Source organism: Halyomorpha halys, unplaced genomic scaffold (assembly GCF_000696795.3).
Source record: "Halyomorpha halys isolate HHAL.00 unplaced genomic scaffold, Hhal_1.1 Scaffold115.1, whole genome shotgun sequence".
NCBI lineage: Eukaryota > Metazoa > Arthropoda > Insecta > Hemiptera > Pentatomidae > Halyomorpha > Halyomorpha halys.
In genome coordinates this window covers 265,608-282,737 of record NW_027106332.1, presented here as the reverse complement: position 1 = coordinate 282,737, position 17,130 = coordinate 265,608, and the positions used below count along the sequence as shown (strand labels likewise).

General features: G+C 28.5%; 1 long non-coding RNA gene across 2 annotated transcripts in view; it reads left to right on the top strand.

The window, feature by feature from the left end:
* Nucleotides 1-9,505: 9,505 nt before the first annotated feature.
* LOC106677944 (uncharacterized) overlaps nucleotides 9,506-17,130 on the top strand; it is a 66,362-nt gene continuing 58,737 nt past the window's right edge. For both annotated transcript variants that reach the window (XR_001342669.2, XR_001342670.2), the window contains exons 1-4: nucleotides 9,506-9,549; nucleotides 9,639-9,803; nucleotides 11,411-11,499; nucleotides 13,438-13,535. This is a non-coding gene — a long non-coding RNA (uncharacterized lncRNA). The remainder of the gene's footprint in view (nucleotides 9,550-9,638; nucleotides 9,804-11,410; nucleotides 11,500-13,437; nucleotides 13,536-17,130) is intronic.

Here is a 17,130-nt window from a genome sequence, read left to right as displayed (position 1 = left end):
TGTGTGTACTTGACAGCTTGTACCTGAACTCATTGGAACTATTCAATAAAAATGTTTACTTGGTTAAAAACCAATAGTTTTACAATATGTAATCATGGGTCTACGTTGTTTACTAAAAAAAATTTTAACTAAAAAGCGAAAATCAGTAGAGACTTCAAATTAGCACAAAGGTGCCAGATTTTATTATTGACCCGTTTCAATATGGTGGCTGGAAAAAATAAGATCTATAAGGATTTTGAAGTTTAAACTCCATTATCTGATTTATAACAGAATTTACCAGGCTAAATAGTAACGTTTTATGACGCTGTGATATAACTCAATGAGGCAAAGAGAGACGAAAGATACGCAATCAATGAGGTATTCTCTATGTCGATCCAGATAATGAAAGTTATCGTATATACGCCTACTCCATAATAGTGTTATTGACTTTAGGAAAGCTTATGATAGTGTAAAGCTGTCAAAGCTATATGAAGCGATTATGAATCATTCCTAGAAATCTGATAAGACTGTTTACATTACTACGAAAAGTGACTTTAATGAATTGATTGCTGATGGAGAGTGGTACCATGGATTTCAATCAAGTTTCTGTGACAGGATGATGTGTTAACTCTTTTATTTGTCTTCTTCAGAGAAACATATAACGGTTTTATCTAAGTTGTAGAAGGCACAGGAACTATTAGTCAAAGCGCACAGGGAAAGTAGAATAAGTTATTTCACCCCATTTTTTTTTTTTATTATTTGAATGAAAACTGTATAGTTATGAGAGATAGTTGACCGTGAATGACGTACGAGAAGATGGTTTTTGATTACTATGACCCCACCCACCCCAATTTTTGATTACTTTGATATAAACTATGTATAATTACTAGTCAAAATAGATGAGTCTGCCAAGTATAGGAAGGGGGAATACAAAATGGCGGCTGTTTGAAAGCGTTAAAAAAAATTAATTTTTCATTCGGAGCTCTATATCTTAAAAAGTAGGAACAACACAAGAAAACCTAAGAGAGCGTCATTTGAAGATGAGCAAATTTGCTAAAATATGAGCCTTAAAAGAGATATTTACGTTAAATAGTTCTCGAGATATAGCTTTTTGAAAAGCAACATTTCATAAAAATGTTGTATGGGACGTACTGAAACGTCAGTAGTTAGTGAATTTATTTTGAAAAATCTATATCTCAAAAACCATTTGACGTACAGATGTCTATAAAACTCATGATTCCAGAATTAATATTGTGGGTCATTTTTATTGAAAAATGTTGCTAGTACATACTACTGTTGCCCTCCTCCCCTATGAATATATTAGAGCTTCAACGAAAATTTATTTGGTAACAAAATTATGCATTTCAGGTGCGTAAATAATCCGTACTATTTTTCTTTCAATACACACACATGATTTGTTAAATCATCAATTCTAAGAATTTTCCTACGTAGCTTATGAGTAAGGAGGATCTACTTAAAAAAAAGTTGATGTTATCAAACAAAAAATCGTTTTAGAAACATATCGAAAAGATTTCTGAAGACTGGAAAAATGACAAAGGTATTTTTCAAAACGATGGTTGAGGCAAAACGTTTCTTGAATGATATGTTAATTTTTTTTAAATTATGTAAAAATCGTATTGCATATAGTTTTTTAGGGTTACGAAGTATCACAGTTAATAAGCAATAAGTACAAAATTCTATTTCATTTTGTGTTATTTTTATATTCACCCCTTCTTAACCCCCTACGGATCCTCTAATGATCTTATTTCGAATATGCTTATCATTTTCACTTTAATTTTACCATTTGATAATTGTTATAAAAAACTTATAACAACAAAAAAAAATGTTGTGACAAATCTACAATACTAGTATCGGTGTTTTCAAAATTTTAGAAATGTTTTCAACATTCTTCGGTTCATCTCTACAACAAAGAAAAGTAGTGTAACAATAAAGAAAAAAAAGCTTTTTAAAATTCCATGTCCTTGAAAAGAACAAATAGATGAAAATTCATGACATTGTGGACACTACACCCATGCAACCCCCACGTTAACTCCTTCGCGCAATTACGAATTCACTTCTTGCATTATTTTTTTTTTGTTAGTTATAATTGTTTGAAATCAAGATTTTACTATTATTACATCACTTCTAAAGAATGCGTTTTTAAAAATAATATGTTTTAAGTTTGGATATCTGCAGTCGGTTAATGTATTCACAACACACATTAAAACTGGTATTATAATAGTTCATTCTCAAACAGATTATTTTCAAATACTATTGTTCTGAATTATAAATGAGTCATATATATTAATGCTTTTTTTCTTATTTCTATTAAATATCTAGAACATTGCTTTATTCAGTAAATTTTGAATAGACTGAACATTTTTGTCTCAATCACTGTCAAATTATGAATTTCTCTAATTATTCTATTACTGAATTTATTAGCATATAAATACCATTAAACAAAATTATATATAATTATCAAAGTAATTATAGTGCATTTTATAATTTTATCCCACATATTTATCAGTATTATATTTTTAAACCCATAAATTATAAAATGTACTTAGGATGTGAATCAGTTTGTTTATTTTGTATAAAATAATATATTACATTAAAACATTTTTATTAATCTTAGGATGTAATCTCTAGTATATCTACAATAAATCTCTATTCAATCCTCAGTATATTTTCCGATAAAAATAATTTTTTTTTATCTAACTGGAAATATTAATTTTATTTATTGATAATTATTACAATCGGCCACCACCTTTAGCAATTAGTAATTGTGATAAATGATCACTTTCATACCAAAATTAAAAAACAAAATTATATATATATTATTTTGATTCTTGATCCCCCACCAATTTTGATTCTGAGTATGTTCTTGAACGGAAAGATATATAAAATGAACATAATAAAACTAAGTACATAATGAAATAAAAATAAAATAAAATAAATGAAATTTTTAATTAATATAACAAAAAAAAAATCAGTTCTCACATTTTTAAAATAAAATTAATAACAGCATTTATATGTCAGTTGGTGTTGGTTTTATATTTAGTATCTCTTTGAGTAAAATGTTCCCTGCCTTTTTTTCAGAGTCGAATATGATCTTGAACTGATACTGCAGGGCAGTGCTAACCAACTGTTTTTTGGCGGCAAAATTCTTTTGGTATGAAAATTGCGGAGCACTTTTGGTAGAAGTAGGAATAAAGATGAACCCCCAGGTTATCATTTGATACAAATACAACGTCAAATGCCTAATTCTGAGCAAAAATCTGAGATGAGTCAAAACTTTGTTGAGTCGACGTGGAATGACCTATTTCAAAATTATTTCGGGAAACCTTTTAAAGAGGCTCGTAGAACCCCGGGGTTCCGCGGAACCTTGGTTGGGAACCATTTGTTTAGAGTATGGAAGAACAGTGCTGTAATCGTGTATAAGATTCATTTATTTTAAGTAGATGCCGATCAAAAACAGCACAAGAAAAAATATATATATTTAATAAATAAATTTAAAAATAAATATATTTAAATCCTTATAGAGCAAGAGCCCAAGAGGAGAAAAAGGGCAGTTACTTCACCCCAATATTTGATTACATATTTTGAAAACTATGTATAATTACTAGTCGAAATTAATGAGTTTGCCAAGTATAGGTAGGGGAAATAAAACATGACGGCTGTTTCAAAACGTTGAAAAAAATCAATTGCTATATCTTTAAAACTAGCAACAACACTAGAAAACCTAAGAGAATGCCATTTGAAGTACAGTAAATTTTCTAAAATATGAAAATTTTCTAATAGACCTATCTACGTTTAATAGTATTCGAGATATAGCTTTTTATAAAGCAACATTTCATAAAAAAATGTACTGAAAGATAAGTAAGTGAATTTATTTTGAGAAATCTATAGTTCAAAAACTATTCGACGTACAGATGTCTATTATCACTCAAATTAAAGCTAGTTTAATGGACTATAAAGTAGTTTTTGACTTAACCTTAGCAGGAGTAGTAGTTTTCATGAAATTTGTATATTCATTTGCGAATATCATAAACACTACTACGTCTACAAAGACAAGTGTCATAAACTAATTTATATAAGTTAAATCACCTTCATTTTGAGTGCTGACAGACATATGTACGTCTTATAGTTCTTGAGATATATCTTTTCAAAAATCAAACGTCATAAAAGCTACTACCCATGCAAATATATACGTTACATACTAATTTATAGTAAATTTAATTACCTTTAATTTAAGTGATAGCAGACGTCTATTGGTTCCGGAGATATAATTTTTCATAAATCAAACTTATAGACCGAACAACCATAAATCAATTTATTCTAGCAAATACCATGAAAACTACTACTCTTACGAAGGTAAAGGTCAGGAACTACTTGCTAGTACATTAAACTAGCTTTAATTTGGGTGTTAATAGACATTTTTATGTTGAATGGTTTTTGTGAAATAGATAATAACTACTAATGTTTCAGTTCATTTTTATTAAATGTTGCTTTTTTAAACTGTTGAACGTAATTAGCTTTATAAGGTCTAGTATTTTAGCAAATTTACTCTACTTTAAATTGACATTCACACTAATTCTGGTTTTCTAGTGTTGTTGGTAGTTTTAAAAATATACAGCTCTGAATGAAAATTTTTTTTTTAACGTTTTGAACCTGCCGCCATTTTTTATTCCCCCTACCTATACTTGGCGGACTCATCAATTTTTGCTAGTAATAATACATAGTTTTTATTAAAGTAATCCAAAATTAGGGTGTAATAACTGCCTTTTTTTTTACCGGCTTTTGTATCTTATGTTTACGCTATAGATTTTTTTTAAAAATCTAACGCACTTCAGGACACTCATTGATCATAAGATTCATTGAATACAGTCCAATAAAGTTCAGAAAACAGGGAAATAATTAAATTAAGTGAAATATAGAATTTTGTTTTTTCGATAGATTATCGAATTTACCTTACTTTAAACAGTTGAGAAAATTAAATTAAAATACATTCGAAACAATGAGGCTATTAAATCTGGAATATTTCCCGAGACCTGAGCTGTTTATGAAGGTATTAGAATGTGCTTGGGTAATTAATCCAGACTTCTGATTACAATGACTTACGTCATTTCTGAACTCTTACACACTTATAATTTTCATTTTACGTAATCTAAACAAATTCCTTCTTACATAACAAGGTATATGGTGTAAGAACGGCGTTCTATAAGTTAAAGCAATGTATTGACGGATTTCAAGTTTTTTAGGGACATTATTTAGAGATTGTGACCTCTAACGTCTGGAGCGGTGCACGCATCACATAACTGTTACAAATAATCTCATAAATTAGAGTTTTTTGAGGAAAAAATAAAGGATATCAACTTTGTTCATGCCAAAATTACAGTTTAACAAAATATAACGAAGCTGAGTTCATAATAATAATTATATTTGTGTAGAATCGGGCTAGTGATCGGGCGCTCTCGACTTTTTTTTATTCGAACTCCTGTACATATTTTTCCTTTTTTCTCCTTCATTTATTTATTTAAATCTTAATTATTTTGTATTTATCCATTGTTTATTATTTTTAATAGCGACAACTGTTTATTTCCAAAAAGCAAAATTAACGATACTGTAAAGGAGGATTTTTTAAAACATTCGTCATTTAAGCCCTGTTAGATCATTTAAATCAGGATAAGACCTGCCTGATGTCGAAGATCACTTTATTCTACATTGATTTACTGAGTTTATTCAAAATCCTTAAAATCGTTTTCAATAAAATCCTAAAAAAGTGTTAAAACGATTTTCTGAATGGTATATCCGGTCAATTAATTTTATCGATACAGTTGCTGTCACATCCCAGGTTTATACCCGCCTTAAATATGTAATTTTAGTTTTTTAGAATAGGGAATTGAGCTCTGGGCCTCTACCAAACCATCAAATTCCTCCCGCATCCAATCCTTACAATCCCAAATCCTACGTAAAATCCTTGATGCTCCTTATAACGTTACAAATAAACTCATTCACAAAGACCTTATCATCCCATTCGTTGCAGATTTGATCCAAAACAGATATGCGTATTTTCATTCCAAACTCCTAACCCATTAATTATTAATCTCTCATCCTTAACAATCCCTGATAATCCTCCGAGGCGTCTGAAAAGAAGATGGCCACGGGACCTTCTAATTTAAATTAATGCTTGAAATACCACCAATGGGTGGTTCCTTTTCAAGATTTTCAAGTGTATATGAAACATACAACATATTTACTTATTGCATTTATTATTTGTACAGTTGTAAATCACATTAAATAAATAAAAAAAAAAAGAAATTTTTTAGAACTTTCCCCTTTTTTAACTAGATTATTCACATACAGCACGGGGGCAACTTTTCTCTATATAAGATCTACTTTTTATCTTATAAGTGCGTCGGGATTGAAGAAGGGGGAAGAAGGGAAGTGAAATGCATACACTTCGTTTCAGTATCAGGAGCATTCTAGTGAGGTATGGCTGGATAATTAATATATATGTTCAAAACTATTGTTTTTTTAAATCACTTATTAAGTATTCGAGATATAGGCTCATGAAGAAAATAAATTTCCAGACCCAACTTTTGATAGCAGCATTCCGTACATGAGTTACCTAAAAAATTTTTTCCGACATTTTTTCAAGATAGATTTTTGCTAACTTAAATGCAATTTAATTTTTTATCAACTGCAATGTACAAATTGTTGTACTATTTGTTCGTAAATATGAAAACGTTTTTATAAAGCTGCAGAGTATGGCTGATAATTTCAATATTTCACTTTCGCGTTTTTTTTTGTTTTTTTTGCCAGATAAATGTATAATGAAAGAATAATATGACTTACTCTTTGCTAATATATCAATAACTCGCTGAGTACACATCGTACTGATGTACGGCTTATCCTACCTATGTACAAACAACAACAATAATTATTTAAAGGGCCAAAAAACTCACATCTAAGAATTAAAAGAACATGGATAATTAATAACTTATGATCCGTATGAAATATATCTGAAACTATTGCTTGAAAGTTTTATCTTCTACAATCGCTTCAAAGTCCATGGTACAATTCCACCCCAGACGTTGGGAGCGAGCGACGATCAACCCAAATTGGCCACCCATGACATACAGACCATTTTGCGAGATTCGGTTATTTTGACTTAGAAGACCTCAAAACGTGTATTTCGGTTGAAAGTGGAATTCGAAATTTTGCACATTATATTGGTAAATGAAAGTAAAAAACATATAAGATTCATGATTTAACGTCTAGTCTAGTCTAGTGGGCAAAATCCCTATTTCCTAACGATTTTCACCGGATTACCCGACTTTCCGGAGATTTAGTATGTATCTGAACATTCTACTTTCCCTAAACATTTTTGGAAAAAAAAAACAACTAAACATTCTAAATAACGCTTATTTTTAATTTTGAGTATAATAACTAGAGACTGGATTTTTTGCATTAAAATGAGCAAAATCATGCAGTAAAAACCCAAAATAAAAACACCCAAATCCTACAAAAATAAACTTTATAGTCAGCCTTCACTGGCTCATTAACAGTGATGCGGCGAGAGGGATGCGCTGGGATCTCTTGAGCTCTGATCTACCCCTCACACGTGGAGGATAGAATGGGCTCCGGGATCCTCAGGTCGATTGTATAAATATTGTATATATTATTTTATCATTATGTTATTTTATTTATTTATTTTTCATACAGATAGTTTGATTATGTTCATCTTGTCTATTCTTTTGTTTGTATATATTTTAAGAGAGTTTTTTTTATTATTATTATTTTTTTCTTTTCTTTTCTTTTTTTTTTTATTTTAGTATGTATGAGATCATTCATCACTATTACCTATTGCCCACAACTGTGTGGCAGATTGTAATATCTATCAATAAATAAATCTATCAAAAAAAAAAAAATACATGGAAAGCCTAACCTAAGCTTTTGAATCAATCTGAACTCGCTAAATATTCTCTCTATATATGCGAACATACATAAAAACCAGACTACTCTGATTAAAAACTTAATATTTTGTCCATAATTAGAGAGTTATGAGGAAAACAATTTTATTAGATTATTATATGTTCCTAATATGAAGTCTAGAATTCAATTTTTAACTTGAAAAACCTCAATTATAAGAAAAATGTGCAAGGTGCTCTATAGAAAGGAGTGTTTCAAAATATTTTTTCAATCAAAATTCTCTTTTTAATTTCCCATAATATTTCTCATAGTATGTTCTGTCGCTTACATTTTCAATTGTGTATATAAAAATATAGCACTAATCAAAAACCTAAAAAGTAATAAGTCGACCTTTAAAATAAGAGAAACTTTAAAATGTATGTATTATAATATATTGCTATGTTCAAGTTTAAAATTACTATTAAAAAAGTTAGTCAGACAAATCTAGACGGCCAGGTTAGCGCTTTTAGGGGGGGTAAAATTTCACAAAAAATAATAATATCTTGAAAAAATTTGAATAATTTTATTTAATGAATTTTTTATTGGTAACCTGTATAATACACGATAAATATGATTGTCCTTAGTGAAACGTTCTTTAGAATTGATGTACCTAAATAGCGGGGCGAAAAATGTTTTGTCTACTGACGCTAACACCCATGCTACGTCACTGATTTTCAGTAAAGACATCACCAGTTAAGGGAAAAACCCTCTCACACGGTTTTTCCCTTAACTGATGATGTCTTTACTTTTTTATGTATTTTCGCATATATGTAGAGAATATTTAGCGAGTTCAAAGTGACTCAAAAGCTTAGGTTAGGCTTTCCATGTATTAATATTATAAAGTGTACCATAAAGTTGATTTTTGCAGGATTTGGGTGTTTTTATTTTGGGTTTTTACTGCATGATTTTGCGCATTTTAATGCAAAAAATCCAGTCTCTAGTTATTATACTCAAAATTAAAAATAAGCGTTATTTAGAATGTTTAGTTTTTTTTTTTCAAAAAATGTTCAGATACATACTAAATCTCCGGAAAGTCGGGTAATCCGGTGAAAATCGTTAGGAAATAGGGATTGCCCACCAGACTAGACTAGACGTTAAATCATGAATCTTATATTTTTTTTACTTTCATTTTTAACAGTTAAAAGTTGTCTTTGAAACAAATTTATCATTTGCAACTTTTTTTTTTTTTGTTTTACTCCAGCCAAACTATATGTAATCCATTACGGGATTTATTTATATTAATTATAATCAAAGTTTAAATCAAAACTCTGTATTTTATTTAGATGGAAGTCTTAAGGCATAAAAGTTAAAAAAAATTGAATATGATAACAATGATAAAAAAACAGTTTTAGCATTCTCAACCAACATAATCTACTATATTCTTTTAAAAATCACTTTTCGTATAACCAAGAAAACGAGATAGCAGTGCCTCCTGTTGAGAATGTTATGATTGTGAAAACAGAAATACGTGCCCTCGCATACATTAACACCTTTCAGCTTCTCCATTTTTATTCTGTTTTGTCTAGACAGAGGTTTACTACAGGCATTGCGATAACTGGTGACAAAAGACCACTGCAAACTATTACTTAAAGTAACGTGAGTTTTTAAAATAAAAGAATATTGTAGATTGTTTATGGTTTCATAACCTCGATTTTTCTGTTGTAATAATAACACTTAAATTACAGAAAAACAAGAAAGATGAAGGAAAGATTAAATGAGTTGCGGCCGAGATCTACTTCACTCAGTGGTCACCCTTCAGAAAAAGACTCCTGACTTCATAACCATAAACCATCAGAAAGGCTTCTGACTTCATAACCATAAACCATCAGAAAGACTCCTCGAGCTTCAAGGTAAGAAATCATTCATGGAACAGACTCCAAGTAATAACATTATTCGAGGTAAGAATTCCTTCAAGGAAATGAAAAACATTCAATGAATGACATTATAATCAAATAATACAACATAATTAATTTTGGGGTGTTTTTTTAAGCCCGATAGAACTTGAAATTGTAAAAAATAACACAAAAAATTAAATTGTAATCAAAATTTTTTTTTATTCGAAAGATCAATACGTGACATTAACATTTGAAAATGATTTCGGGCATATGGGCACCGCGGCTGTTCTTGACGAAGCGCATTCTGTAAAATTGTGTTCAGCGATGAGGCGCATTTTTGGCTTAACGGGTTTGTTAATAAGCAAAATTGCCGCATATGGTCGTGCGATTTGACACCTCTCGATTATTTCCTGTGGGGCTACGTGAAGTCACTGGTTTATGCTGATAAACCAGCAACAATTGACGCCTTGGAGGCCAGCATTGTTCGTGTTATTCGTGACATACGGCCAGCAGTGCTCGAAAAAGTGGCCCAAAATTGGACGTCCAGAATGCGCTTCGTCAAGAACAGCCGCGGTGCCCATATGCCCGAAATCATTTTCAAATGTTAATGTCACGTATTGATCTTTCGAATAAAAAAAAAATTTTGATTACAATTTAATTTTTTGTGTTATTTTTTACAATTTCAAGTTCTATCGGGCTCAAAAAAACACCCTATATTTAATCAGTTTTTAAAATTTGTAGCAACAGTGATATCTAATGGAAATAAGAAAAAAAATATTGACCATTCAGATATACTGTTTTATTTTTTTTTTTTTTGCATTATAAAAATATTTTAATTTTCAAATTTATTCATTATAAAAAATCTTCGATAAAAGTCATTTTCCACTTGACGTAATCGATAAAACTTCTTATTTTTGTTAACTGTTAAAATTAAAGTACACAGTTTTTTTATTTTAGTGTCTTTAAAGTGCAATATATTTAGTTATAGTTAATGCGTTCACTCACTTGGCATACAGAAACGAGTGTTTTTGACTTCACAGGTATAAATACTTAATTTCAAAATAATCATAAATTTATATGTTTGTGTTCATTTATACATAAAGATTAATAAGGTTTAATTTTGGTATTTTTTAAAATAGTACTATTGCCATCTAAAGAAATTTCAATTTTTGAAACTTTCAAGTGTTTTTTTTTTTTTACTTTATATCAAATTAATTATTATTGCAAAGTATATATTTTTTTCTTATATATAGTATACATTATTATTTATACAATACTATAAACTTAAAATATATATGACATGAAATGTAAATGGTATTATATTGTATACCTATGCATATATGTATGGGTTTATTAAATTAAGTAGTTAGTTGCAGATCACACATTTATGTTAAAAATTCTAATCAAAATAGGGAGTTTTAATATAAGCTTTAAAAATTGGTAAACTAGTTTACTAACATCAATTGGGCCAGACTCCATGGCTACGTTGATATAATATAAGCTAATAAATATACATATATACATTTATAATATATTATTATTACAATACATTTATTTTTTTATAATAGTAGTTAAATATAAAATAGCACTCCGTTAAAATTAAACGAAGACAATGCCCCCAGGAATATGCACACACCGGAAGGGACGTTCCACTTGAAGATTTCAACATCGCCATAAAACGTAGCGAACTCGAGGCTGTCGGATCGCAAAGGTACCCAACAATCTTTAAAATTCGAACTATTTAAAGTTATTGATAGATAAGTTAGAAAATTATTTCTGATTCATTATATGTTGATAATTATCATAAGTACACTTGTTGATTTGGTTCACGTTACACGAAGCTTGGCACAGAGATGTTGGATATCTAGAGAGAGTAGGTACCGACATGAGTTTCATACGCGACTACTTAATGCGAATTTCAATTAGTGAACTTTCTTTGATTATCTCGCATTTTTTCAATTAATATTATTTTAAAAATCACAAGCAGTAGGAATATCGACAAGTGATACGGTTTAAAATATGGTTAAATTGGTAATTGAAAATTATTTAGTTTATTAATAGTAAGGGAAAGAAAAAATTATATATTTTTTTTCCAATCTTAATTAGTAAAATAATTATTAAAAAATCACTTATTAATTATTAAAATTTTCAGTAGATTGGTATGAGAAGATGGTCGGTAAAGATACACAATTAAGTAAAACTTATTTTATTGTGCTGACATTTTGACCTGAATTTCAGACCTTCATCAGGTAAAATACAATGAAATAACAACCTTAATTCAGAGAAAAATAAAATTATAACAAACAAACTTGGAAATAGGCATAACAATAAATTAAGTTGATACCAATAGAAGATAATATTGTAGGTGTAAGAATTAAAACAAATGATAATAAAGTTATTAAAATTATTTATTTTAAGTTATTTTTAGTCATATTTAACGTTAAATATTTTTTAATTCCATTCCTCACAATTTTTTTTAAAACCCTTTATTGTTTTCCTTATTGATGCTTAGTAGTTTATTTCAGTTACAATAAAAAAATAATTTTATAATAAAGATTTTAGATTTAATATATTGTTTTTAGGTTTTATTTTATACATCATATGTATTTTATGTAGAAACCAGTAACTAATTATAATAAATGTGTGTTGTTCCTAGCAGTTTTTCGCTCGTAATAACAATATATACGTTATGGTGTAACAAGGCATACTGTTTATCTTAATCCTAACTTCCCCAATAAACAAAGATAGAAATTATATATAAGACGAATCAAGAAGGACAATAAAATAGTATTCTTTCTACAATCGTGTAAGTTTGTTCTCTGCTTCTTTTTTCTTTTCTTTTTTAAGTTTTTGTGTTAGCTTCCCTTAATTCATCTATATAACGACACCAATGGGGAAGATAATTTTGTCCGATATAAGAAGGTTTCCGTTAATAAGCAGTTGATATAGAAAAAACAAAAAAATGAGATAATAAAATTGTTTATATATCATCACTTAAGTTCATATACCTCATAAATCTGATAAAAACAAAACAATAATACTATTTTTACACTGATAAAAAAAATTCAAGTATTGTTCTAGGGGCATTTCTTCTCAAATATCGTTTTTTATGGATACATATAGCTGCTTTTCTTGAAGAGTAGAGATCTGACAAAATATTTTTTGTTTGTTTTTATTTATAATTGAACATATTACAAAGATGGTACCATAAAATACGGTTACTTTCTTTATTGAAGTTGTTTTATCGACTTTTCTAAAGCTATCGTAGTAGTTACAAACTAACTCCAGTCTATGGTACGATCTATGGAAAACTTCAAAAATAACATTAAAAAATTTGTCAGATATGACACTATTCAAGATAACAGCGATACGTATTTTTTCTTTTTTCAGAAATTTTTTCTGATTTTTTTTTGTAGAAAGTTGCATTGCTTTTTATTTTTTTAAACTGGTATGAAGATTTTTTCGGACTGTTCAGGTATACATAGTTTAAATTAAATCGCTTGACTGTTTCAGTCAAAATATAAAATAATAATGTTTAGATATTAAAAGTATTTATTTATATAACTATGCATTATTAAATATAGAGTAGGTAATTAAACAATATTCATTCAACACAATTTTTTCCTTTCATTATATCACTTATTTTTAGGTTTCTGTTATACAGAGGTGTCCGTTAAGAGAAGTTTCACTGTGAATGTGTATGTCGCAGCGAGATTATGAAAATGAAGATTCGATCCAATTCGTAAGGTAGATAATCAATTAAAAAAATGCCAAAATAGCTACTCTGTGGGATGATTTCCACAAAGAAAGTAAATGATTTGATAAAATCCTTTTTAGAGAAAAGATAAAGTAATATTATTTTTAAATTAAAAAAAGATATTTTTAGTGAATTTAATTAACAAATAGTAATGCTCATTTATTTTTATTAAAACTGTAGTTGATTTGTGGCATCTCGTGTTATATAAAGTACGTTACTGTTTTTAATAGCACATCTTTTTGTTTTACGTTGTACTCGTATTTTGGATTGGTAACAGACACTTATTAAATCCTTGGCTTCCAAATAAGGAGTGGACTAAGAATATTATTTGATCTTTTCACTAAAACAATTAATATCAACATGATATTATATGTTAAATAAGTTTATAATAGCCGCAATGAATCTAGTACAAAAAAAAAAAAAATTGGTTTGTTGTCAATAATTGTTTGTTTAGAACTCACGCTCGAGGTTGATAAATAAATAATCAGATTTAGTAAACAAAGTAAAAGAAAAAACAAACATTTATTGACGATTTATTACTGACCTGGATGAGGCTGCCAAAACCTTGTGTTTGCCAGTAACAGCAAGGTTAACTTATATTGCCTAGGCGAAGATCTCCAGGGCATAAATATTTAGCCGACGTACCCAAAGAAGTTACTATCGGAATCGCAGCGCGGAGTAATACCTTATAATGTCCTGAATGGAAAAGGATATCACAATAGTCGCTAAGTCACTAATATTTTTTCAATCAATAAAATCACCCCTTGTTTCACAATATTTTAGGCTGGTGCAGGACATCCTGTCATAAATTTTATATTTATCAGTTCTCTTATTGTCACTGTAAAATTTGATTTATCTTAATTTATTTTTTTTCTTTTCATGTTTTTCTCAAATTCACTTTTGTTTTCCATTATAAGTCAATTATTTATTTTGTTAAATTCATAAATGTGATTGTTTTTGTTATACTTTTATGTTTTCTTTAAAATTATTATTTTAATCCATTTATTTTATCTTAATTTTTTTTATTTATAACATTGTATATAATTCATAGTTAATCACAAAAAAAAAAATCGAACTATTTGTAGGTTTCTGATTCATATTGCCCAAAAAAGTTCAAATTTCTTTAAAATTATTGTGACCTCAATTTTTATTGCTATGTTTCATTAAATTTTTTTTCTTATTTTTTAAATATTTGCATTAAAATTAGACGATTGGCAATGATGAGGAATTTTATTAAAACATATTATGATAAACATCAAGTTTCTTTCATCTTTTGATTTTTTTTTTTTTCAAATTTTAGTTTTTCTTATCCACAAAATGGAGGAACAGGATTGATTATTCCAATGCTTTTGTTATGATTATAGAAGTAATTGAAATTTTCTTTTTAATACGTAATTTTTAATTTTTTTAAATTGTCGAGGTGAAAAAAGTTCCAAGATGAATCTAATCTATTCTTTATTTTTCATTGTACTATGTTCGGGACAATTGTCCCATATTCATGCACCTTTACAATCCTAAAATTAAGTTATTTTTATCAACAATATTCATTTATGTTATATATGTATATTTGTAATCTTTGTAATCATATTTACCGTATAATTTATCATATTTTCAATTTATATATTGAAATCATTTCATCTATGAATCATAGTTGAAAATTGTTTTATATTGCATTATTTAATTAATTATTTAATCTCTTACATTAACCATGTAAGGCCCACCAGGCCTGATGATCTGATATCATTGATCTGGTATTAAATAAATAAATAAAAAATAGAAGAGAAGAAAAGGAGGAATAGAGAAAGGAGTTCCAATCTTGCCGAATACTTAATTGACAATCTTAGTTAAATTTTTCTAATAGTCAATAAATCGTTTATTAGCTTTTTTGAGTTAGAAACTCCCAGAATAGTTTTAGAGCCTGTATAGGTTCTGTTGTGAATCGTGACATCATTAGGTGTTTGAAGGACTTAGTTTTGGTTATTTGTAGTCAGTCACCAGAAAGCTAAACTGGCCTGTGATAAGGAAGGAAACTGTGCTTAAAACGTTGTTATAGATGTTGAAAATTTAAGCAGCAATGAAATATTTTCTCAACCTGGTTATAATAGAAGGCGAGTGAATGATGTATTAGTGGCTCTTAATGTTTCATTAAAATTAAGATGAAAATGGACAGAATAATAACAACAAAATCCGGTGTAATGTTTAAGCCATTTTAAGTATGATCCACGAATGGTACTGTAAAAGTAAGAAAAGAATCAACTTCTAATTTTATGTGGTCCAGTGTGTTTTCACATCCATTCCAATAACTTTCCCTCTTCTGTGGATTCTCAAATCTGATATGTTTTTACTTTCCTGTTGGCAAAGGTCAGCTATAATTTGAGGTTTTTTTTTTGTTTGTGAACGGTAACAGAACATTTTTCATGAAATAGTTTCAAGGAGCAATGAAGAACATTTTAAAAAATAATATATTTTTTTTAAATTATTTATTTAATGTAATTTACATCTGTACTTAAAATAATAAATACAATAAGTAAATATGTGGAATATTTCATTTACACTTGAAAATCTTGGGAAGAAACCACTCATTGGTGGTACTTCAAGCATTAATTTAAATTAGAAGGTCCCGTGGCCATCTTCTTTTCAGACGCCTCGGAGGCGGATTACCGGGATTACCAGGGATTGTTAAGGATGAGAGATTAAGAACTAATGGGTTAAAAAATAATATAAATGTCTTCAAGGCTCTGAAACATATGAACAACATACCAATTGGTTCAAAATATCCACAAAAAAAAAAATGCTAACTAGAAATTTTAATATTAAGTAAAGCAATAACTTTTAATTTAAACAAAAAAATTACTACACTATATAAATGTATAATATTGTTTGACCGTATAATTGCGTTCTTCCCAATTCGCGTTAGATTCTTACAAAATTTAAATAAAATTAAGATTTAACAATGATTAATTTTAATAAAATATTCTCTTAAATATTATTAACCGTCCAATGCCTATTCTTACCTACACGTGCCATAGCTTTGCGAGTGTATAAAAAAAGAGAATGCCTATTCTAGCGCACCTAGAGAGCTTAATTTGAACTATTGTTAATAATTAATAATTGACCAGTTACTAAAATAATTCTCATTATTGAAGGGGTTCTGAGGTTTTAGTTGCTTGCATGATTTACACCCTTTTTTTTATTTAATCAAATTACGAAACAAAAAAGGTAAGTAAAAACACATTTTATTTCAATTGAATTGCATTATTTTTAGAAAAAAAATTTTAAATTACAGTTATAATCCACATTTCAAATATTGCGTGTCTAAGTCTGTTGTCACCTACAGGTGATAGTGATGCCAAATCCATTAACAAACCCTTTTTTTTTTTTTTTTGTGAAATTTAGATTAAGTACAGTCAGAAACAAAACGGTGATAAAAAATATTTACTTGGGACCTTATACGTATTAAAGGTTTAATAATAATATCAAAAGATTACAGATAATATTAAAAATCCTACATTCATTTATATTACGCAATGTTTATAATCTAGCTATTGATTAACTAGTTGATTCACACTTAAGTGTTCTCGAATA